General features: G+C 38.9%; 1 protein-coding gene across 2 annotated transcripts in view; it reads right to left on the bottom strand.

Moving 5' to 3' along the window:
* SPSB4 (splA/ryanodine receptor domain and SOCS box containing 4) overlaps nt 1–22,633 on the bottom strand; it is a 185,027-nt gene extending 162,394 nt beyond the window's left edge. For both annotated transcript variants that reach the window (XM_063339901.1, XM_063339903.1), the window contains exons 1-3: nt 22,589–22,633; nt 21,856–21,928; nt 14,417–14,581 (exon numbers count right to left, since the gene is read on the bottom strand). The gene's annotated coding sequence lies outside the window, so the exon portion shown is untranslated. The remainder of the gene's footprint in view (nt 1–14,416; nt 14,582–21,855; nt 21,929–22,588) is intronic.
* Between the last annotated feature and the right edge of the window lie 261 nt (nt 22,634–22,894).

The raw sequence follows: 22,894 nt of genomic DNA, 5'->3' as shown, positions 1-22,894 counted from the left end.
AACACATTCATACAACTTGGTAAATGCATTGTAAAGGTAAAGCAACATCATACTCTTCCTAAAAGAGGGGAAGTATGATGTAAGGTGACACTAAACACATTTAAGAAGGAAAAAAGAAAAAAAGAAAAAAGCTAATTAAACTTTTGGCTATCAGCCCAGTTAGCATTTACTCCAGGGAAGAAGAAAAAAAAAAAAAGGTGCATAAGATTACACCTGGCCTGAAAAGCAGAAACATCTGCTGAGCTCATAAATTATTGGATTAGTTCTGCCCCAGGAAGCCTGGTATACATACCCTCTACAGACCAGTTTAACTGTGCACAGTAAGAAACAGAAGAAGTTGTGCTGAATTAATTTCCCATTAGAAACAAGGGAGGGGAAAGAAAAACATGCTTAAATGCTGAGTGCAGTTTCCTTCCACAAACTACAGCATAGTTTGCATTTGACACCACACTTCTCTGAAACACTTAGAAGGATAAGCTGTCAGGACAGCTTGCAGAGATAGTTCAATTCGACAGTTCAAATGGTTCATCCATTTTGTGTTTGTTTTAACTGAACTGGCTGACATGCTACTAGTAATTTTTCCAAAATTTCTTTAAGGCAGTCTGTGGAAAAACCCCATAACCAATCAAAAGAAAAAACACCCCCAAGCCACCGAATTCCTGCTCTGAACTCTACTGAAATTGGGACTGCTTAACCAGGCCTTTTATATTTTTGCAGCCAAACTTGAAAAAAAATACAATTGGGAACCAAAGAGTCAAAAGGGCCTGGAGTAATCACCTGAACTTACGTCTCTGGTCCCTTGTATCTGTAAGATTTTACACCAGAACTTGGTAATAGAGATCCTCACTGTGCCCCTTCCTACCCTGCCCAGTCTGAACATATGCAAAGCTGTGGGTGGGGAAAAAAACCAACCCAAACAACCAAAAAGGGGGCTTTGCAGTCCCAGTGCCCCCACACAAGGGGAGTCCAGACAGCATTAAGTTATGCAACGCGATGGATCTTTCCTCTATGTCTGTACAACATTGCAGGTTCCCTTTACTTCCCTCCATCATGCTCACAGGATTTGAGAGTCAGAGCCTGGAACAGAGAATCTGAAAATTGCAAATGCCTGGTGTTATGAAGGACACAAGACAGAGCTAACATAATTTGCTACTGCACTAGTGTGCTGCAGCTCTTCCTCATCCATCACAGCATGAGAATTTGGTCCTGTACTGAGGCACTGAGGACTTTGGGGCTTGTCCCTGAATACCTCAGGATAAGCACAGAGCTGACAGTGCACATCCATGCAGGCATGAAGAGCAATTACCTTTACACGAACAGATTTTGATCCCTCTTTACCAGAGTGCAGTGCTCACGTTTTACATAGACCTTCAAGGATTTAGTCTCTCGTCACACTGAGTTTCCCTGTTTGGTTGTACTCTGTCTCTTCCCTAAACACTTTTGCTCCATTCTGAAGACAGCGAAGGGTCTTCTCCATTACTGTAAAATACTAATGCATTTTTTAAATTTTTCAGGAATCTGAATACATCCTGGTTTTATCCATGAACGGAACCCCAAAATTATTCTTAGTCGTGGCATGTAGAAGAGGAGACAGTCTAAAACTTCTCTGTTCAGTTTTCTTGAACTAGTAAGTAGCCTCACAGGATTCTCTTCTCTCTCAGGTGCCTGTATTTTTCAAACTGGGTGGGAGATAACAACAGTGAGTACACTAAAGGCATTTCAGACAGGCAAATATGGTAAGTCAGTATTTTGCCATGCTGTAACTTGAAGATGAAATTGGCACAGCATTTTGGTTTGAAATGTTGCTGCTTAATCACATTTAACTCTAAAAAGTGCAAGATTTAAATATTTTTCGCTGGCAAACTCAGTTAAATTCCCTGACAGAGTTAGAGCTGGATGTCACAGGCCAGACTTTTCAATCTAGCAAGGCTGTCCTGGTTTTCTTCTTTTGCAGGTTAGTTAGGGAAGAAGCCATCTTTAATTGATGCCCCATCTATTAATAACATTTAAATAGATTGGCATTTCTACCCAGCTTGTTTTGAAGAGTGACATTTCCAGACAAATAGTAATAACTAAAAATTATAAATTCATCACCCTAATTACCACAGCTCAAATTTTAATTGATCCTTTGAAAAGTGAGACAGACCAACAGTCACAGACCAGCCACTCTATAGGTATTAACTTCTTCACCTACATGTTCTGGGTGAACACCACATCATATCATTAGGTAAACCATCACTGGACTACTTCCAAGGTTATATCCTTCACAGCTGTGAACAGGCAAAGAGCAATATGAAAAAAAAACCCACACAAAACCTCCCACATGGTGAAGCAGAATTTGATTTGCATCAACCAAGGCACAAAAGGGCCGTAACTTGAGGCTTGCCAGTAATAATTACAAATCATCTTACAGACACCAAGTATGATGAAAGTCATTCCAGTTAAATGCTCATGAACACTGAGCATTTGCAAAGAAAAGAAATCTTCAGAAAGTCATAACACTGACAGAGTTATTTATTCTCTGTATAGGAAGGTGGTGCTGTTTTTCTTACGTGGTTGGAATTAATGCAGGCAAGAAACAGTACAAAGAAAACGTCAGACATTTATGCTTTTTAGAACATTTGAAGTTCCTTCCCCTAACTTGCAATATGATTTTTTTTTTTTAAGTAAGCCATTCATAGCCCATCCTAGAGGATAAACATTTCACTATGAATTCCTCCTGAACTATAAAGGTCATAAAGGAGAATTCAGTACACTGAAAAGCATCAGCCCTAAATGCTATGGTCATAATGCTGCCTTCCAGCTTCAGGCCCACTGGTATCCCACAGAGAAGGTATCTCTTGTCTAACGATAATTCTTTCTACGCCAGCATGTAGGAGAAATCAAATCATTTGTCTCTTGCACTGATACTGTACTCTTTATTTAAAGGTCATCTATAAATTTTGAACTTTCAAAAGCAGTAGGTGTTTCTAAACAAAGTATTTCTAAATAAAGTTCTACTTGAGAATAAAGAAGTACTTCAAATATTTTTCTAAAGTATGCCTTCAAGTTGTCAGTCAGTTTCCAGTTCAGCTGAGGTAAACAATCTATTGGAAATACACTGGATTTTTCTCTTGCAAACATTCAAATCAGCACACTGAGGCTTTGCTTTTGTTTTTGCAAATATTTGGTGTCTGACAACTAACCCTACCACCAACATCCTTGCAGTTTCATGACTGAATTTGTGGGGAGAGGGTTGAAAGCACAAAATCTTGTTTGTTTCTGTTACAAGCAGGAGTCACCTTTGCCTTACACCTCTGATCACACCTGAGCTAATTATACTGCTATTTGCTACAAAGAATCAAACGCTTTGTGGGCTGATGACTGCAAACAGAAAACCCAAGCAAGCCCTGGGCAACGCTCACAATCTACGCTAAACAGGCAGCTTCTCCCTGGTGAAGGTCCTCGTGACACATCACGGCAGGAATGATGGAGCAGAACTCCTTGAGTCTAGAGAAAGCTTTCCTTTTGAGGAGGCAACTATACATCATGTCATTGCGATCTGACGATGTCTAAAAATTACTGTGTTCCTGATGGCCCCAGAGGAAAAGGGAAAAAAACACAGACAATTACAGAACTCCCTTTCAAAAAAACCTCCCAAGCAGAAGTCAGCATAGTTTTGAGGAATTGCCTCCATTTCTGCAGATGTGATTTTTTTGCCCACAATTATGTCCAAGTGTAAATTATGGGCCCAACCCAATACTTACTGAAGTCAATAGAAAAAGGTTCTATTGATTTCGGCAGGGTTGAGATAAAGCCTACATATCAAAGTGTAACTGAAAAAAAAAATTAATAATTTCCTGCAAAAGTGCTGCCTGGACCTGCAAATAATTGCAGATTCCAAAGTCCTCAAGTTCTAAGTCCTCAAAATAAAAGATCAAATAGAGTTACATTTAAAAGTCAGGATGAATAGCTGTCAGCCCAATGGGTTGACAGCACTTTATTACTGTTGTGGAAGAAACTGATTTTGAATTATTTACTCATGCAATTATTTACAATCATTTTGCAATCCACCCTGTGTCTTTACGACCACATATAAGTAACTTCAACAAAAGGAGAAAAGGGAAGAGAAAATGGATATTTCACGCCTTAATGATGTATGCAGTGGGTGCCTCGGTAAGTTTTCACAGGACATAGAAAAAGAGGAGACTGACAAGCCTACAAAAAAAAAATAACATTTGTTAACAAATATGTAATTTTATAAAGCCTGTAATATTTGAGGCCAGCTTGTCCGACTGGATAAGCAGTCCTTCCACACCCAACTGAGTATACACCTCCTCAAGTTCCCCCCCAAGTGCTTGGGATAACCTCAAACTCCCAGTGTTTAAAACCGACAAAAAGAGGCCCACAAGAAAGAAACAAGCCAGGGCCCACAGAAGGTATCAGTTGTGCCCTGAAAAAGGCCAAAATCAGCAGCTACTTTCTAAAACTCTGAGCAAGGCCCCTGGCCTCCTATTCTTCAAAGTCAATAGTCAACAGATTAACAGGAATCATAGGTGAAACAATACAAAGAAGCAAGGAGCGTACAGAATATAATTTTGGGACAAAAGTAGTTGAACATTTAAAAATTGAAGTAATCTGAGGCAGGTAACCAAGGAGAAGGAACTAATACAACATACTCTGAACATATTTTCTGCCCCAACACAGGCAAATAACACCGTGACGATTGCTGTCTTACTATCACCACAGTCACAGCAAAGCATTGACACCACATCTGTTTCATTAAAAATAAATGATCGAACATAGGGATTATAAAACTTTATACTTCCATGAAAACAACCGTTATTTTTAAAATGTACCTCAAGGTAACAGGGACTCACCACATGTACTGCTTTCCTTTCTAGCACAGGGAGTGTATATGGTAACTAAAAATTTGCTAAATTAAAAATCCTAAACAGACCTAGCTTTAGTTTCATAGATGTACTAATTTCCAATAAAACACATACTTGTTTTGCTAAGGATGTTGTTGTTTATCTGATAAAATAATACAAGTTTGATATTTATTTTAAAATAATATCCAGTGCTGGGCCTCAGACAGAATTATTAAGTATTTAATGCCCTGACTCTGTTGAATGAACTGCACTGAATGAATTTAGCATGAGTTTACACAGCAGTCTTGCCAGAGTCAGCAGACTGGATTACTTATCTCTTCAGGTTACTTAAAGGAACCAGGCTCACCAGCAACCAAAGGAACATCTAGCACCTGAGGCTCAGTAAGTTCATTAGGAATGTTCAGTTTAAGACGCTTATCAGAAGACATGAGGAGAAGGAAGCTTAGTGAGGAACAAAAGAACATGACCAAAACATACAGACTACCTTCTCTTTCCCTTCAGCTGCAAAAACACGGATAACTGTGAATGCATCCATGATCAGACCCTAGATAGCTCTGAAACAAAGAAAGGCATAAAGATGGCAAAGTTTACATTTTATATGTTATTCTAGGTAGGTATAAAATGATTTTTAGATTCCACAGTTGGGGAAATTAATTCTAGTTTTACAACTCTGTGCCAAAACCTTTTTGAAGGTTATACAAGCACATCCAGAAGTCTGCATTCAAGACGTTCCAGGTTCCCAAGTGCCATTTTCACAAGCAACTTTGGTACTTTATCCCCAAGTCCCCCTGATCTTCAGAAGACTTTTAAGGTGGTTTTGGAAGCGTTTCAAATTAACCACAGATAATCACTGTTGCAATTACTGCCTCTTCTCTTTTCCTCCTTGTTCAAAAGAATACCTTGAACAAGGACTTGGCTCTTAGACTGCCTCGTGAGACCAATACTACAAGATTTGAATAGAAGAATTTTTAAACATACTCATTTGCAAATTAGCTTTACTGCAATTTCCTTTGGAGTAGCAAAATAAATGCATTCTTAGAACATTTGTTTCAGTATAGTTTGTTGCCAATGTAAATTATATGAGAGGGAAAAACCGACATCAGTAAACCACCACGCAAGACACAAGAAAGTGTGATTAAACGTCTTATTTCCCCACCTGAAGTGACACAATATTTTATTCTAACATACAGTAAACACAATTTTAAAGAGGTGGGGGTGAGACAGCTTTGATATAGATCAACCTCTTCTCTAAAACCAAGTGGGTCTGTGCAGCAGTAAGAAGAGGTCTGTTGAGGGCAGATGCTAACATGTCCCTCTATTCCCCTCCACTGACAAGAGCATATTCTTTGGCACCGACAACCTGTAATTGAGCTGACAATCAGAGAAAAGTCGTCAGGTAAGACTAATGGCTCTATTTAACAGCAGTCTAAAGTAGCAGTTGTATCCTTCCAGAAAAAATTAAAGACAATTACTTATTTTTTAAACATGAAAATTAATCTTACTAAAAATCATTTTAATGAGTGGTAGTAAGAAACAGAGTCAAAACCAGGGTGGGGTACTGAGTATATTCAGAGTATTTAAAGTAGCAAATGTTTCTCACGATGAAAATATCTGTAAAGGAAATGAAACGGTAATGCACTTTTCCAACTCTCATCCAAGGCCACCAGCAGAGACCCTACCGGATGCTGGCAGGACATCCTCATCTTTATGAAATAACCTTTTCAGTCAAAACCATATATATCTGCTATCCCGAAGTATTATGCTATCTGATTATGTAAAATAATTACATTCCAATGTTAATTATCAGACATGAAGCTGCAAAGTCTGCAACGAAGTGTTTTATTCCTCTACACAAACTATATCCTATCTGTAGAACTATGAATATTTCATGATGTACAGTTTTCAGAAGCAAAGGTTTTATTTTCATTAACTTTTTCTATCTTCTGGTTTCCAAAGGTCTTTTAAATCTGAGTACTCAGATATTTCTGGAGTAAATAAATGCATTGTAATCATCTAAATGTGCCAGGAGGTCATTTGTTTGAGCTCCAAAACCTTCACATATTTTGATTTGTGAATATTAATTCATACTTCTTACTCCTCTTGCACTTAACAGACAAGATTTCACATGGACCAATAACTGGTGCACAAATAACTCATTGTGCAGGAAGTCCCCCTGACATAAATGGATACATGATATTACTACTGTCTTCATTACTACAAAATTTATACGTGCTTAATTCCACATCCACATTTTCTAAGCAGTCACTTGTGGATAAAGACACCAGAGCTTGTAAGGCCATCTCAGTGTGCATAACTGCAAGCACATACAGTTTTTGAAGAATCTAACTTTTAAGAGAAATAAGGGTATTGGAATGGCTCAAGAAATGACACTATTTCATAAAAGCACATGCTTTGCAAATACATCCTAGAATAACAAAAGACACATTTTGAAAGCTTCTGTAATAAACATGACATACATGCTCTGTGTGTACACACCAAACACATTTGTATCTAAATAAAGGATACATACATGGGTACTTCCATGTCTAATTAAAATGTCATTTGAAGAACATGTCAGTAACAAAGTACAGCATAAAAAAAAGTTAAGAAATTACAGGCTGAAAGTTGCACATGCAGTCCACCGACAGCACAATTAGCTGCAGGGAGAAATTATACTTGCTTACATAGTCATAAATAGCCAGCACTGTGTTGATGAAAAGCACCTGAAACTTGCCAATTCACAGGCAGTTTGTTGTCTTCCAGGTATTATCTAAACAGAGAAACCTGCTCCAAGCGATTTCCTATTAAAAAAAACCCAAACATCCACTTGCACAACAAGTCAGAGGAAGGGAAAAAAAAAGACTGTGGTATTTCTCTGCGATGACAGTGCACACAGCTAATTTTCTTCCGCAAGTATCACCTCTGCTTTCAATGAGACAAATAACCACATAAAGTGTCAAACTTGTTTCAGCTGTCCAGGTGAGATATAGGGAAGGAAGAAGAAACCATGAAATTACCTAGGAAGAGTCAATAACATGTTATTTGACTTTACAGGCAGAAGTAAATATCATTCAAGCTGTAATTGAATTAATGCAGCATTTTGGATAAACCAAATTTGCATAGGATTTGCTGTTGCAGGAACCTCTACCCTGCAGTGTTAAACCCAGTCTCCCTTGACAGTATTTTTGAACTGCTGATCAGGCTCCCTGCATGAACAGACAACAGTCTCACTCCTCATCCATTGACGTTTCACTCACATTCTCCGGGCACCAAGCAAACAATACAGGTATGCATAAACCAAAAATGTTATAATAGTTCTTGAAGGAAGAATAAACTTATATCTATGCTATTTATGCAAAAGGGAGATGAAATAAGCACTGACTAAAGTATGCTAGTTAAGTACCAGAAAGACTTGTTAACAGGATTGACAGGATTGTCTGACTTGTTAATAAAAAAAGGAACAGTAAGAAAGGTCTGAGGGACAAAGAACGTCAAGAGTCTTGAGCACACACAACTAACTGGGAAATGAATGAGAAGTAGATGAAAATACATTAAAAATCAGAGCTACTTCACATCTGTAGCATCTGACTTCTGACACTGGTCATCACTTATGTAAAAATGTGACTAGACAAAAAGGACAGCTTTTCACTTGACATACATTTGTGCACTAAATGCCCTGTGGCAGATCTGAAAGAGAGTCCTCATGAAGATATACCCGTTGCTTCTTTCTGTCTGCTGCTCTACCATACAACATTGAAGATGAGCTGACATCTCAAACCACATCAATGCCCTCCTGCAAGTGGCCAGGGCACCCATCGACTTCCCTTCTCAAGACTCCTCAAATGTAGGCTCACTGCAAACTGGAGCTATGTAAGAGAAGCCAACTCCAGAAAAAAAAGGACTTATACAGGAAAGAACAGACAGCCAGCGTGCCACACAGAATCCTACCTTGAAGAAAGAGAATAAACAGCACTTCATGCCAACTTCATCCCATACCGAAGTTTTACTCTTCTCTCATATACATACATTTTATGATAGCAACTTCACAGAACAACTATAAACTTTTCCCGAATAACTGCATTCAGGTAAACTTAACATCATCTACCGTGAAGTTTGGTTAATTGTTAGTGCAACAGAATTACTGATATATTAAGAAAAGGATATGGGAAAGGGAAAGGGAAAGGGAAAGGGAAAGGGAAAGGGAAAGGGAAAGGGAAAGGGAAAGGGAAAGGGAAAGGGAAAGGGAAAGGGAAAGGGAAAGGGAAAGGGAAAGGGAAAGGGAAAGGGAAAGGGAAAGGGAAAGGGAAAGGCACTTCTACCATGTTTGCAACTCAGGGCTGACAACAAAGACAGGCTGGTAAAACAGTAATTACAAATGTAAAAAAAAAAATAAAAATCACACTAATTCCATCTGAGTACTGTTTTTTAATCAGCAGGGAGTTTGCTTTGTTGGAGCAATTTATACAGATTTTAGATAATCTTTATTTTAGTCAGGACTTAAGAAGTCTCTCTGGAAATCTCCCATCTTTTCCCAGCCTTCATTCTTCTAGGAGAAGCAATTATGTTCAAAGAAACAACCTATGATTAATTAACCACCTTTTAAAAATGTACTCTCTACTTATCAGGAAGCATTCAGCTATTTCTAAAGTGGATATTTTTCTCAGCCAACAAGATAAAAATGAAGGGTATGGGTTAAGCACTGCTCTACCTCACCTTCAGATTGCAGGCTATCATCTTTCCTTCTGCAGGGCCTTGATCCCTTGAGAAAGCTTTGCAGCCTCTTGGCTATCCAAGGATCATCACTTTAACATCTAATTATCATTGTGAGCAGCCACTGTAAACATCAGCAAACTTCAACAGAGCTTCCAAAGGGCAATATGCAACATGGCACAGTCAGTTTATATTAAGGTTAATTGGTCTTTCAGGAACTCATGGTATCTGCTAAAATAAAATATAACTGTAGTCCAATAAAGTGATTCTGTTCCTTTGTCTCAAAGCTGGAAGACTAAAAACATTAGCTTCCTTCAAGGGCAAAAGGGAAGCATCTAGGGCATATTTGGCCGTAACTGATAAGTTCCACACTTACTTTGTTCAACAGATGTTTAAAATCATTTGCAGACTATAAAGCTGATTATTCAACTAGTACTCTGTGACCAGACCATTTCTCAGCAGAGTTTTAAAGGGGAATTTTATAAATAGACAATAGTCTTTTTTTCTCTATAAATAGAGAATAGTCTCACCAAGAAATCGCACTTTTAGGTTTAAGAGGCATATAATAGAGCATGCCAAAAAAGTCAAACAACATTCAACTAACACTACAAGACTACTGGAATGCACGAGAACAGGTGTCTAGGATAATTTAGGAAATGTCTGCTGGAATTTTTGTTTTGTGCTGTGACTTAATGCAATAGCTACACCAAAGCTTTGAAAGTGAAACGTCAAAAAATGAAATGAAGACTTACCAACTTACTGGTTTTAATGCTGTTTTGAGAAGAAGGAAGGTTAAATTAAGTTGTAACAAGCCTAATTTTTCCTATAAACCCATGTAAGAAGGGGTCCATTTACATCGTTGGAGTGTCTCTGAAGTAATCTCTCCTTTACTGCAGTGATGAAAATGGCAAGCCCAAGGAAGAACGTGTTTGCTGCTCACATTGTTGGATATTAGTCCAGCTGTCGCTCAGGCTCATTATACCCACAGTACGCTTAGGAAGAGCAGAGCGAATACTTGCTATTACTGTATTGGTCAGAGCACGTGTATAAGAAGCTGTGCCCAAAGAGAAAGTGAGACAGGACCAAATTGCAGGCATACACTATACCGTGTCTGGTATCGCAGACACAGATCTGTGTAGATCTTAATCAGAGTCTGCCTCGCAGATAAGTAAATTCTTAATACAATTTCTATCTTATATTCCTTAAGAGAAGATCAAGAGTAACATCACTGAAAGCACATAATTCATATGACTATTACAAGACAAATATAAAAGAAATTAGAACCATGCTCAGTAAACTCTTCAAAATCAGGGTCTTTAACACACGCAACATTTATCTCAGGAAGAAAAACTACTACATATAATTGGAATACCTGCACTGAGCGCTGAGTTACATTGCCCCAGTGCTCAGTAAAAGCAACTCTCCTTTACACTTACTATTGCCTATGTAATTCTGTCTTATGGCTGCTTAACACATGTCCGATAAACAGGCTTTGAGACAGAAACTTTGCAGAAGTTGGTAGAAGCTTTATCAGCGATTTTAACAGGGGTCAGCCTTTTCACCATCAGAATCTGCAGATTTGTCTAGATTGACAAACTTACAACATTTTTGATTAGGCAAAACCACTCAACGGTGAGCTTATTAAATCCCAGAGTGGTTGCTCTCATTTAGAATTAAAGTAGCCTGCACTTTTAAAATTAATACAAACCAAAGGGACAGCACTTTAAATTAGACTAATTAAGAGCAAATTTAAAGCAATGCGGTTAAATCATCTAAAACACCTGGATGGATGTATCCCATTCAGAACTGACCCTCCCAGAAGCAAGCTCTGAACTAGGGGAGAGATCCCTCTCTCACCTACTTCAGCATCTGGAACAGGCACTCAGAACTGCATGCAGTTTATCTGTGAAGATTAAGAAATTGTGTTGGTCTCAAAATCAGGGATTATGTATCTCTAACGCTGAAGAAGTCCCAAAGATAAATGGATGTAGCACTGGTATTTTAAAAGTTGATAACTCGTGCATGTTTAAAGTCACAGTCAAATACTTAATTCTGATGGATAGCTGAAATACTTTGCTTTACACTGGTTTAATGTGTGAGTTTAATTTATTTTATCAATAGTCAGAAACCCATACAATAAAACAAGCCTACATAATAAACCAAACCTTATAAACCAAAGCAAAGGACACAAGCACAAGGAAAAGCCAAATAGTAACCAAACTAAAGAAAGTTTTACGGCCTGATGCCACCTAACCTGTCCCTTTGATCAGTAAATTCTAATTCTTCTACAATTAGTTAACATGTAGAAAGCATCAATTCCAGGCCTGCACCTAGAAAATAAGTTAGTCTTGGTTTTGGCAATTCACTACCTTTCTTTATGAAATTAAGGCAGAAAAAAAGTAGAATTGGTAGACTCGCATTCTAAAAAGAGATAGAAACTAGCACTGCAAAACAGTACTGTTCAGGGTTTTTTTTATAATATCGCACAACTACAAAATTGCTCACTGTAAAATAAACAGCACAGCAACAGAATTTCTGCCTGCTTCTCTACTGCTTTTTTTTACTTTGCATAATCAGTAAGAACATCCTTGTTAAGGATCCACTCTTTCCTCTTCAGGTTTGATCCTGCTGCCACCACAAAGACTGACAAAACTCACTTTTCATTTGCCAAGCTCAGAATCAAAACACAAGCACAACCCTCTACAAATTCTTCTGCAACAGCATGCAACTTCTAAGGCCTTCCAGAATTAAATCAGGATTAAACGCCGCTAATGTCAACTGCAGATCTAAGCGTAAGTTCTCAGTGACACCAGCCTCTTTCTCCTAATGGTACAAAGGCATCTAAACTATTATAAGGCATTATGTAAGGAAGACCCTAATTTTGATTTATTAAAAGATGTGCTTACTGAAACACTTGATTTTCTCATTTACTTCCACAGAATAGTAAGTCGTATGTAGGTTTTAATACACTCATGTTAAAATACATATTAGAACGCACCTAGTGTCACCATCAACCATTTATTCAATCGGGCACATGGGCCCTTACCCATAGGGAAGCAGAAAGGCAAAAATCCAAAGGACTCTCTGCGCCACAAAACCCCTTCCAGAGAGGAGCGAGGGTTCAACAGTTCAAGAGTCGTGTGGGCTCTGAGAGCAGTAAACACAAGATCAAGCAACTCCACGTGGAGGTCTCTGCTTCTTCCAGATTCTCTGAGATCTCACAGCTATCGTATTTGTGACAAAAGGAAAATGAAAACCGGGATTATTCATTAAAATGTATCTGCAACACACTGCAAACAAATGTTTGCTTTTATCCTGTGTATCTTCTTTTAAGCCCTTTATGTTCTGTGTCTTGAAACGCAACATAAAAGCACAAGATTAAGATACTTTAACTTCCTTGTCCAGCAATCAAAAAAAGCTAAGGAGATGACAGATTGAAGAAAATGATGAATGGAACCGTACATCTCTTCAGCGCGCTACAGGAAGCGCCAAGCTGCGCCGCAGTACGTGTCACGCTGTGAGAAATGGGGCAGCTGAAACACCATTTTGCCACGAGTGTGAGCGAACGTTGAAACACCATCCCAGAGAGCCGCTATAGGCCATGTAAAAGCAGGTCACCTGTGGTGCTACGAGGCAATGCTACACAGCCTCCTCGTTAGCGGCATTTAAATAATTCACTGCAGAACTCGTTACTGTCTGAAGGATGCTGCCGCCTCGCCGCGGCTTGGGCCTTACCCTTCCACACTGGGTTGTCACCAGGACATAAAACCAGTGGACCCTCCTCAGATGTCGTAGACATTGTTACTTAGCATGTGAAAGGTAACAAATGTCAGCAATAAAAGCAAAACAGGAGCAGAATAAATCAGATAATGTTAATGAAGTGCAGTGTTAAAAAAAAAAAAAAGGTAATTAAGTAGGCAGTATCAAATACCTTCATCCCTGATACCGAAGGGATTTAGCACATAACTGTCAAGACTTCGGAACAGAGAAATTTATATTTTTCTTTCCCCTAGTGACAGAAAGGGAAAAACACAACCCCAGCCGGAGGAATGACTAACACCGGGGCATTACCTGTGGCAGCGGCGGCAGCAGCGCAGCCGGCCACGCTCCGGGCCTGCCCGACACGACCGGCCGTGCCCAGCGCCCGGCCGGGCACAGCAAAGCCGGCCGGCACCTCCCTCCCTGCCGCCGGGGACGCTCCGGGTGTGGGGGGCACCGCCCCCGCCGCCCCTTCCCGCCGGGCGCTGTGAGGGGGCGCTGCGGAGGAAGCGGCAAATGGCCGGGGGAGCCGGTCTGAGGGGGCGGCGGGAAACGCCCTGAGGGGGCGGCGGGGCCTCCTTCCTTCCCGTCGGAGGAATGTTCGCCCGCCGGGCGGGCTCCCCTCACCTGGGCGGGCTCACGAGGAGAAGAGGCGCCTTCTGGAGCCGGCAGCTGCCCCCGGCCGGCCGCGGGTGCTCGGCCTCAGCCGGCCCGAGTGGGCGGCCAGCGCCGGTCCGGGCCGTGAGGGGAGGCGACCCCTCAGAAACAGGCGATGGCGGGTTCGTTCAGCTCCCCCGGGTGATGAGGCCGGGCAGCGGAGGTGACAGCCCAAGGGTGAAGCAGGGCTAACGGCCACGCTCCCCATCTCTCCCTTCAGAGCTGTCACGGATGAACACGTCGAGACAGGCACCGCTTAATCCCAAATGAGCATTTTCCTCTTGGATCAGGCACAATTTTTTCTGCTTCTCTGTCTTTCCCCAGCGAATAGCATAAAATGGCACTTAACATTTTTACAAACTTTTAAAAAAACTTGTAAAGCTTTTAATTATGGACTAAAAGGAGTTTTACTGAATTACCTGTAGATCAACGTGAAACAGCATTCCTCTTGTCCACGGAAGCAGAAGGGGCACAGGTACTGGAAATAGATACCGAGGAGTATGGAATGGCTTGGCATTTTCCAGGAAGATTTTAAGCTTGTAAATCTCAGTGAAGAACATCCATCCCCATCGTAACTTATCCTCCTAGGTGTAAGAAAAAAAAATCAAGTAATATACAAATGAAAGAAGTTACCCAGAGATCACTAGGGAAATTCAACATACGCTGAAGGGAAGTAAAAGCAGGTTACATACTTTTCATATACTCCTATTATAAACCTGCCTAAGTTTTCCCTGATTTTTGAACAAATGCTCAGAGCTTGCATGCTAAAAAAATTAAAATGTTCCATTTTCGAAAGTGAAAGGAGTCCATGCACAGGCATCAGCACCCACGCGAGTGCACCCACAGACACCTAGTGAGAGCCACCTGCGATTCAAGCGGTATAAATAGGAGACGAGGGTCTCTGCCCATCATCCATCCCTCCTGCTGCCGACCGAGAGGAAGAAGGACCTTCAGAGGGTGATTCATCCCACCTTGTGCAGACACTGTGGGCCTCTGCTTTACCTGCATGAGAAAGCTGGACAACTGTCCTACGCTAGGTGGGTATCTTTTTGATAGTTAACGCTTGGCAAAACGCATCCATTGTTCACATGCTGAAGCACAGTTAAAATATCAAAACCACTTCGCCCCAGCTCCATAGTGGCATTTGATGCTTGAAGCTTGGGGTTTGATTTCAGTCCTCCTGGATAATTGTGTAAGGACAGAGCGGGGTTGTGTGCATTCCAAATTAGGCACAATAAAACTACTGTATATTACCATGGAAGTTATATATTTTACACATACACTACATTGTTGATTTACAATTTTTTGATATTTTTAGCATTTGTGTATCCTACCACAATAAATCCTGGCCAATTTGGTATTACAAATCCAATGATAGTGTCCTGGAAAGTAGGAATGAGTTACATCCAATCAGTTGTATTAGAACATTATAAAAAAATCACCCAAAATAGCTTTTATAGATATAAATAATGCTGTGCTTTTAACTTTGAAAATGCTGTGATGCTTCATACCAGGACTGCAGCTGGGGAAAGGGGCATTTGATGTTTCGAAAGCGTGAGTATATCTGTTTTTTCAAATGGTAATAAATGATTCTAATTCTGATGAATCATGACATACCAGAACCTAAGAATTTCACTGATCAAAGGCTGAATATTCCTGTCCTGAACCTTCCCCATTCCCAAGGGGAAACTCTGTATTTAGAGTAAAAGAAATAAATAAAAACCAAATCTCATTTATTTTTATTAACACGTAATGAAGGCTTGAAAGTTTCACTAGTTTGGAATGCTAATGTACTAGAAATGGTCCAGAGGGCAGCAAGTAGTTTAAGTGGCAAAGTATTCACAAAAAAAGGGAAATAATACTGATCTTTTGCCTGTTTGTTTGTTTGTTTTTTATATATCTTCTAAGTATTTAAAAGAATCAAATATTCTGATTCCTGATGAATTTTGCATAGTCCAAGTTAGGAAGCAGGATATGTTTCTTAACAAGTCACTTTACACGGCAGTTAAGACTGAGAAAATTTGCTCACAATTTCATGTTAAGAAACAACATGGGGATGCCATAAATTTTAAACCCAAGTACTGCATACCCAATTTAAATTAGTACACAATACATGTACGATTACAGAATTTAAAAGTTTACAGTTCTGTATTAAAGTCAATCAACTTTAAGATGTATTTTAGTTGCCACTCACAACGTGATAACGTATTTTAAAGAGAACTCAACTTTGTTAGTGGAGCCTTGTCTAGCCTAGAGATTAATTTAAAGAGCTAACTCATAGCTAATAGCTATTATAGTTTCCTTTCACTAGCAGCTGTGTAGAAGTATCCTCTCAAAAATTACAGTATCGTGATGTTATGAAACCCACTCCAAATAACCAGTCTTCCAAGTTGCTTTATTACATGGTTCATAGTGACAGAAACCAGCAGAACTCCTGTGACACCTTGATCCAAAATCTGGCACTGGGGAATATCACCCTGTGGCACGTATAAAGGTACCAGTGGATCAGTTACATGCAGAGAACAAATCTGAAAGCACTACGTATACGTGGGTGTGTATGTTTGCGTACGTGCATATTATGTGCATGTACAGCAAGGTCTGTAAAACCATTGAGAAGCCAGTTGCAGATGGCTGTATGTGGCTTGTGTGACCAGAAGGGACAGAGACACACAATGCAGGAGCACAGAGCCACACAAAGCACCTGCAGGCAGTGCTGCATTTACTGGCTGCCTTCAGAAAATAACTGAGGAAAACAACGGGAAGAGTCTCCCTGGCTCAGCCAGTTCCAACCTCTCCATTCCCTAGCTGCCACCGAGTAGAGGCTGAGTCAGAGGGAATTTCAAAACTGTTTTCAAGGGTGCGCACTATGCACCCTAACAGGCCGCACACCAAAAACTAGCTGAACGCTTCAGAAGAAATGCTATTTAAAAGGCTGTCCAAGAAGATGAAAAGCCTCCATATGCCACAACAGAGATGAAGAAGAATCAAGAGCATCTCAGTGGTTACAGGAAAATACCCAGGCGATCTTGGAAAGGACAACAGAGAACAGAGATGAAACCAGTAATAACAAACCCTTCCATTGTTACCAAGGATGCATGCCAGTTCATTTTTATATTTGCTCTAACTTTTACAGTTACTCAGTGCATTTATCAGAGCAAGTTAACATTCTTTGTTCTTCAACACAGATATGCAGATTAGCGATACACAAAGGAGGCTCATCTGCAGGAAAGTCTTCTTACTGATGGGGCTTTTTGTCTGTTACTTAATAACAATGACACCTTTCATTGACAAAAATCAAATAAAAGGTTATAAAAAGCAACCATGTATACCTGCATTAGGAAACAGAAGCCTTCAAATATCATGAATGAATAAATTTATGCGTAATTTTGTCTGTTATTCAAAGAATAATTAGGCATACTATCATAAGAATAATAACCAAAAATAATACAGTCAGCATGTGAAAAAAGTTATAAACGTTCTGTGTGATTAACAGCATAATTGATATGCTTTGTAAGAAAATTTATTTCTGAGAATAAAAAGAGATCTGTATATTTTCTACATAGGCAAAACGCATTTGGCCCTTCCTTAAGCTAAGTTTAGCAGGAGACAAGACAGATTTCGGTGTGGGGAGGAAGAATAACAAAATCTTGCAAAACCAATTTATTGCACTGAAAATGAATAGAAATAGCAGTCTTGCAATCACAATAAATTTCTTCAAAAAGAGAGTAATAACCTGTTTAATTTCCCAATTCTAGAAAATGCTCACGTCACTGTAGTTTCTGCACATAATTAAAAAAAAAATTGTAAGTTTAGCACAATATTCCATTGCCACATTAAAGATAAAATATAGCCTTTTTCTTGAACCTAAGCAAAGTTTTGCTAGGAACAAAATCTAATCTTTAAAGTACTGCTAAGCATTCTTGCAAATCATACCATCGGTAACTGTTTGTTACTGATTTTGCATAATAAATCTATTACAACTTCTCTATTACTCAGTAAATAGAAGCGGTATTAGGAGACCAGGTCATCCCCAGTAGCACATGCTTTTTGCCCAAGTTATTAAAAGCTGTAGAGAGCCTTCTGAAGTCAACTTTATTGGTGTTACTGATCCATTTGTCTTGATTTATATTTATATGATCATCACTAAAAGTCAAGTTTATGCATATGACTACTGTAAGAGATAAAAACCCAAACCCTGTTTCCAATTAAAGTAACATTATTGTGGATGACTTTGCAATATTTTAATGTATGATTCTTAGAAAAGCGAAATATTTGTTTTCCAACACCAGAAACTGCTTCCTGCAATGTTTCTGTAAAGTGTTTTAACAAAATTAGAGATGTGGCAAAAAAAGTAGGAAAAAAGCCTCCTATAAAGTATTGGTTTTTTACAAATCTCTGGCAGCTTAAGTTTTTGCACATTTTAACTGAGGAAGGAAATGATTCACATTCCTACAGTTTTCATCTGTGCTTTCCAGCATGGCCATATATTCACAGTCAGTAAATCCCACTGGAAAAAAAGCTATGTGCAACTTATCACACTACCCTTGTCTTATGCATATGACTTATAAACATACATTAGCACATTTCTTCTACTGCCATCTATTTTATTACTCCTATTAAGAGCAGAGCAGATAGAGCTGCCTTTTATTAAGGTTTTCAAATACTTCTATTATAACGTACTATTTTTTCACTTGAGTATAACTTACTAAATTTCCAAGAGCTGGGGCCAGAGTTGTAAATCCTTAGGGGACGCAGGAACCTAGATAAAAATTGAACCCCCAGTGAATTTAAAGGAATAGCTTTTTAATTTTCAACTGCATAGCTCCAACCTCATTCTCTGTGTCACATCTAAACTTGAAGCAGTAAGTTCTGTTCAGTGCCAGGTTTCCTGTGCCAAACAAGTTTTAATTTACTGTCAAATCCTATACACTATCTTGTCACGAGCAGTTAGCTTTTTCATAAAATGCGTATCGAGCTGAAATGAGAAAATAAACATAAGTCAATGAGCACTTGAGTGAAGAATTAAGTCTTATCACTATGCTATCTTTTTTTGATTTCACAACTACCTTGTGATTACACAAGTCTCACCTTGCAGTTCTTGACTTGCACACCGTCAATGCGTATTTCTACATAACAGCCAAGAAATGGCAGTCCTTCACATAGTTTGCCAAACACAATAAATTACTAGTGTTAGTTCCATAGTGGGGAGAATTCATGCTTTGTCCTTTGAATGGATTAGTCTTCCAGCTATCACAGATGTCCTTAAAAATCCAGGATTGTATAATATAATCCAGTGTATTCAATAGGGATATTTTCTAGAAAACGTTGACTTCAGCAGAGGGGTTGAAGTCAGATTTTAAAAAGACAGTTAATCCACCAGTTTATATTCTTCCTATTATTTGACTATGTTGTGTTAATTTCCCATTCATGCTGTCTTTGAATACAAATACAAAATAAACCCTAATGTCAAAACCATGAATACAAATCAGAATAAGAAATGTCAGGACCTATAAGTGTTCCCATTACGCCTGTATGCTAGTGGAGATAATTTTGGTGCTGCTGAACATGCAAATATTTTAAAGGAATTTGGAAATGAAGGGGAGAGAGCTTGCAACGGTAAATTGCCTATTAAAAGTTCAGCCTTTCTCTGCCACTGCTGCATTTTACCAATGGGTAAGAACTATCATGCCCTTTCAAGTCAGCCACGGTACAGCTCTGCCAATTTAGATTGCCAGGAGATAGACACATCCTGAGCTGTCAGTGAGCAATCATTAAAAACGCTGTGAAATAATTTAATGAAATGTTTAATGAATATGCAAATGTCAGCCAGGAAGATAACTCATATTTTCATTTGCTGGTTTAAGTAAAAGAATAAATTACTGAAAATAGAAGCAGGAGTCAGCCACCTGTAAATTCACTTAGAAAGGAAAGAACAGGAAATGAAAATGTTCTGTTCACTACCTCATTATAGGACATAATAATGCCCAGGGCACCTTACCTGCAGCCAAATCTGTTCCTTTATCCATAAGACAACATCTATGACTCAACTATGTATGGAGAATGGTCCAGCTCCTCCTGTGTTCTTCCACCGAGAACATTTTGCAGGCTCAGAGATGTCCCAGGAGTGAAGCTGAAGACATGTAGGCTAGGGACTGGGGAGGATGAGGGCTCGACAAAGGCTTACCATACACTGATCCTGTAGGACAATTTTGGGCTTGGCTGCCTTTGTACCAGAAGAGGTTCCTGAGGACAGTCTGAATCTCTTTCAACCACACCACTGATAAGGGGAACCTAACAGCGGCTGCCAGTAAACCCATGCTGGATTTAATCACACTAGTCTAGCACCAGCTGCAAACCTATGCACACCCACGAATGCCTTCTACAGATGCCAGTACACTGAAGCCTGAGCAGCCGTTGGTTAATTTAATTAAACCCTTCATTGGCTTTTTTGCTGTATTGATTTTCCGTTTATCTGTCTGAGACCCGAGGCGACTTTGGGGCTGTTGATGGAGGCAGTACCAACGAGTTCATGCACACCAACCCTCTGAGAAATTAAGAGAATGCAAGATATGTAAATTTGCTCCTTCTGATATTACATGGTCTTTATTCAGCCAAAATGGCCTTTTTTTTTTCGTTGAGGAAACACTGAAGGCAGAGCTAGACTCCGCCTGCATGGAGTAACAAAACAGGCAGAGGGCTCATTTTGAGATGTTTCACTAGGAAATTTGAAACCGATCCCGTCATGGAGAGTGATTTAATTATCATGGTGTCATTATGTAACACAATCATAAATGAAGCCAAATCTGAAAATAGCAAAATAATATTGTTCAAATACAGAACAATCAGGTATAAACTGAAGATGAGTTTCCAAACAGCTTGTAAACTAGATTATCTGAATGGAAGTAAAGTCTGTGTGGTAACCATCACTGGATTATAATAAAATGGCCTAAACCCTGAGAATTTGAGGTATATGATTTCACTTGTTAATTGCTTTTCCCACAAGGTGGTTCATGCCTAGTTGGAGTAAACTGGACATTGATATTGATGGATAGCAATTAGGTGGCTATGTAACACTTTGCAATTTTTCAATTCACATAAGAAACAACTGAGCCCTCTAATTCAACAGGTGTATTTTTTTCTTTCTGTCCTTTTTTTGACCTATACTTTTTTTTTCCATACCCCCGTGCTTGCCATATAAATAGTCAAGAGTAAATATGACAACATGAATTTTCAAACAGTCGGAATCAGGGTAATAGCTGTAATTGGCATTAGATATGCTTCAGCTGCTGAGGAAAAGATGGATTATTGCCATGAATAAACAGGAACCAAACTCCAACACAACATCCCAGTATTAATGTAATAAGCAGATATTTAGCAGATAAGATAAATCAGTATTTGTTATACTCTCGATTTCCATATACCATGGTCATAAGCCCAGCTTTTGAAGCAAAAGGAAGCCCAGCTGAAATATATTAGCTGTCTTTTGTACAACTAAGAAAAGCAGAAGTACTAATCAAAGTTGAAACATGTAACTTTGAATCAACTTTGTGTCATGAAATAATACTGGCAATCAGAATTTACAAATAAGCTATTGAAATAATGTTCTTTCAACTGATTAAAATATATTGTTTGTATGGGATAGAAGTTATAGGAAGAGGAATATATAGTATAATTAGAAAAAACAGTGGAGCAGAACAGAATAGTCTGCTGACAAATCTGTAGGCTGGGAAGCACACACCAGAGAAACGTTTGGATTATGGAGCAGTAACACCAACAGGATCTCTGCAGCACAATTGCCTACTCTCAAGAAATGAGATTAAGAAAATTAATTTGCTCAAATGCATAGTTAATGAAATACCTGATGCCTCTTAGTGAAATCTTCCCGGTAGATTCTTCACAGAGTTACAGGATCAGCTAACTTCCATTTTCCTCTGGTAGGTAGAATCATTCAGATAATAAACATTAACTCAAAATAAAGACAAAATAAGTAAGATAAGAGTGCTTATTATGAATAGCTTGTGAATGACTCAATATTTAACACTAAAAATAGAATGTTTAACTATTCTTTACCATCCTACAATGTTTCAGCCATATGGTTTCAACAGCTCAGACCAATAGAGGTAGCTATGTGCAACAGAGGCCATCCGTGTTCAGTGCTTCAGAGTCAGGTATCACGCTCAAATTATGCTTATTTTTAGAAAATTAGATTCCAATTATAAGATTTCATCTGAAGCTTGACTTGTAAAGCCTTGTAACACAGTTCTAAAAAAACACCTCCTGTGAAAAGTGCTGAATTTTAAACACAGTGGAGGGAATTTACTGGACTCCAAGGCCTTTCAAAACTTTTCAGATATTTCAAAATAAATTTTAAATATCTAAGTTTACTTTTCAAGTGAAATCCACTCCTGCGTCATTCCCAATATAGCCAGCTAAGTCCACAGAAAAGATGAAGATGTGAGGAATATTTTAACTCTTAACTAAACTTATGTTATAACTTCTCCAGTTTTTGACAAACTTTAAAAAGCACAGTAGATGTTCATGGTGGAGGGACAGGCAGTCCAAGTATATTGATGAATAAGTAGACATCTCACCTTCTTTTCAGACCTGAAAGGAATCGTTCCATTATTTTTTTTCCTCTTGCAAATCAATGGAGAGGACTGAAAAGCTCAAAATTAATGATTTCTTTCGTACTGTGTAAGTGCTAAGTTAGGAAGTACACATCATCCTGAGAAGCAGAGAAACATAATTTAATGATGGTTCTTTGAAGAGAAGTTCCTTAATGAGGAAGTGAGCTCAGAAACTGATTGCTGCTTGAATTGTGAAAGAAATACTAGATTTCATTTTTACTGTATATATCATCTTTACTGATGGTTATCCACAACCAGGTGCTGACTTTA

Source organism: Chroicocephalus ridibundus, chromosome 6 (genome assembly GCF_963924245.1).
Source record: "Chroicocephalus ridibundus chromosome 6, bChrRid1.1, whole genome shotgun sequence".
Lineage (NCBI taxonomy): Eukaryota > Metazoa > Chordata > Aves > Charadriiformes > Laridae > Chroicocephalus > Chroicocephalus ridibundus.
Note: the sequence above shows the minus strand (reverse complement) of the source record. Positions and strands in the feature narration are given on the sequence as shown.